The sequence below is a fragment of the Lactuca serriola genome, chromosome 5, assembly GCF_051521515.1.
Source record: "Lactuca serriola cultivar US96UC23 chromosome 5, Lser_US96UC23_V15, whole genome shotgun sequence".
NCBI classification, from domain to species: Eukaryota; Viridiplantae; Streptophyta; class Magnoliopsida; order Asterales; family Asteraceae; genus Lactuca; species Lactuca serriola.
In genome coordinates this window covers 20979735-20982333 of record NC_136412.1, presented here as the reverse complement: position 1 = coordinate 20982333, position 2599 = coordinate 20979735, and the positions used below count along the sequence as shown (strand labels likewise).

Here is a 2599-nt window from a genome sequence, read left to right as displayed (position 1 = left end):
GTGGTATCTCGGCACGGAGTGCCAATCTCGATTGTGTCAGACCGCGATGTGCGTTTCACTTCCAGGTTCTGGAAGAAATTCCATGAGGAGCTGGGTACTAAGTTGCATTTTAGTACCGCATACCATCCCCAGACAGACGGTCAGAGCGAGCGGACAATTCAGACATTGGAGGACATGCTCCGAGCGTGTGTGTTAGACTTCGGGGGTAGTTGGGATGCGTATTTACCATTGGCGGAGTTTTCCTACAACAACAGCCATCATTCGAGCATTGGTATGCCGCCTTTCGAGCTGTTGTATGGTAGAAGGTGTCGGACTCCCATTTGCTGGGGGGAGGTGGGACAGAGAGTGATGGGCAGCACGGAGATCATACTCCAGACGGCAGAGCAGATTCAACAAGTGAGACAAAGATTATTGACTGCCCAGAGCCGACAGAAGAGTTACGCAGACAGGCGCCGATCTGAGCTTGAATTTCAAGTCGGCGACTTCGTTCTCCTGAAGGTCTCTCCTTGGAAAGGAGTGATTCGATTCAGGAAGAGGGGCAAATTGGGGCCCCGGTATATTGGGCCATTTCGTGTGGTTGCAAGGGTAGGCCGGGTAGCCTATCGGTTGGAGTTGCCAGCGGAGTTGGGTCAGATCCATGACACTTTTCATGTATCGCAGTTGAGGAAGTGCATAGCCGATGAGTCGGCAGTGGTTCCATTGGAGGATATTCAGGTGGATGCGAGCCTGAATTACGCGGAGAGACCAGTGGCGATCAGGGATCGGAAGATCAAGGTTTTGAGGAACAAGGAAGTACCTCTGGTGTTGGTTCAATGGCAACACCGTAAGGGATCAGAAATGACTTGGGAACCGGAGCGCGAAATGCGGGAGCAGCATCCGGAACTATTTGCAGAGTGAGACTTCGAGGGCGAAGTCTAATCCAAGTGGGGGAGAGTTGTAACAGCCCGGAATCTCAGGTATTATTAAAATTATGTTTTTGGGGTGATTTAAGAGGGGACTCGGCGAGTTGGAGCCTAGACTCGCCGAGTAGGATCGCGGACTTGGTCGCGGGTCCGCGACTGGACTCGACGAGTCAGATATGGACTCGGCGAGTCGACGCTGTTCAGCAGAAACCCTAACCGTTCAGTTTGGATCGTATTTAACGCCTCTTAGGCCGTCATTTTCAGTCTTTTGGTCAATTGAGAGGAACCCTAATCGCTGTGGACGCCTAGAGCAGGAGAGAAAGCTTTGGAACTTGGGAGAATTGGTTAGGCAAGAAGAAGAGGGATTTGGCTAAAGGAATATCAAGGAGGATTGAGTCCTGAGATTTGGGGGACACAGAGAGTGCGTTTTCAGGTAATACTCGGACCAAATCTGTTATTTTGATGTGTATGTGAGTTTAGGGTTTATGAAACCCATTTAGTGATTAGATGGGTTATTATGTTATTACTCAAACGCTTTTACCCCAGTAATGAGATGTTTAGACGTCCAGAGGGTCCCATGGTTGTATACCTTGGGGCCATACGTAATTCAGGAAGCAGTTACTCGTCTGCATGGCATCGACTCGCCGAGTTGTTCTTCAGACTCGGCGAGTAGCTTGAAGATTTACTGGGACTCGCCGAGTTGTTCTTCAGACTCGGCGAGTGGAGTCGGGGTGGCCCCGCGATTCTTCCAGGAGTAACTCGTCGGGCCGAGGAGGGTACTCGACGAGTAGATAAGGAATCTCAGAGAGTTGGAAGACGTCTAGACTCGCCGAGTCGCCATGGGACTCGCCGAGTCCGGTTGAGCTGACCGTTGACCGTTGACCAGAGTTGACCTAAGTCTGACTTCTTAGGGATAGTCACACTTAGAAGAGATAAGTATTAATGAGTTATGTAATGTTATAGGGAGGTTGTAGCTCGTCGGTTGTGCACGAGTCATTTCAGGAGTTGCTAGCCTTCAGCATATACGAGGTGAGTCTTCTCACTATACTGTACCCGGCAGGGTTTGACTGTGTGACCGGGAGGTCGAATATGTTATGTGATATGTATGCTATATGTGGTAAGTTAATTGTTATATGTGCTATGTATGATATGCGGGCCGGAAGGCGAAATGTTATGGGCCGGAAGGCGATTATGTTATGGGCCGGAAGGCGTTGTATTGAGGACCAGAAGGTCAGGGCCTGGAAAGGCGTATGTGTGTAAGTGTATATTGGGGAACTCACTAAGCATTTATGCTTACAGTTGTTGTGTATGTATGTATTTCAGGTACTAGCGAGGACCGTGGGAAGGCGCCGGCATGATCGATACACACTGAAGATTGTTTTAGGATCTTGGGAGTTTGAATAATTGTATTGACCGAATAATTAAACTATTTATGCCTTGTTTTTAATGGAAACAATTATGTTTTAAAAATGAAAAATTTGTTTGAAAATTTGAGTTGTTACAGAAAGGAGGCATATCAATACTCGAATGGTGGCTGTTATTATAGGAAAACTCAGCCAACGAAAAGTACGTGTACCAACTTCCTCCGAAGTCCAACACACATGTTCGAAGCATGTCCTCGAGCGTCTGAATCATCCGCTCACTCTGTCCGTCTGTCTGTGGGTGGTAAGCGGTGCTGAAATGCAATCTCATACCCA

General features: G+C 48.4%; 1 long non-coding RNA gene across 1 annotated transcript; it reads left to right on the top strand.

Annotated features, from left to right (window-relative positions):
- The first annotated feature begins 538 nt into the window (after positions 1-538).
- On the top strand, positions 539-2399 carry LOC145052162 (uncharacterized). The gene is made up of 3 exons (XR_013683988.1): positions 539-956; positions 1153-1335; positions 1866-2399. It is a non-coding gene; the product is annotated as an uncharacterized LOC145052162 (long non-coding RNA).
- The last annotated feature ends 200 nt before the right edge of the window (positions 2400-2599 follow it).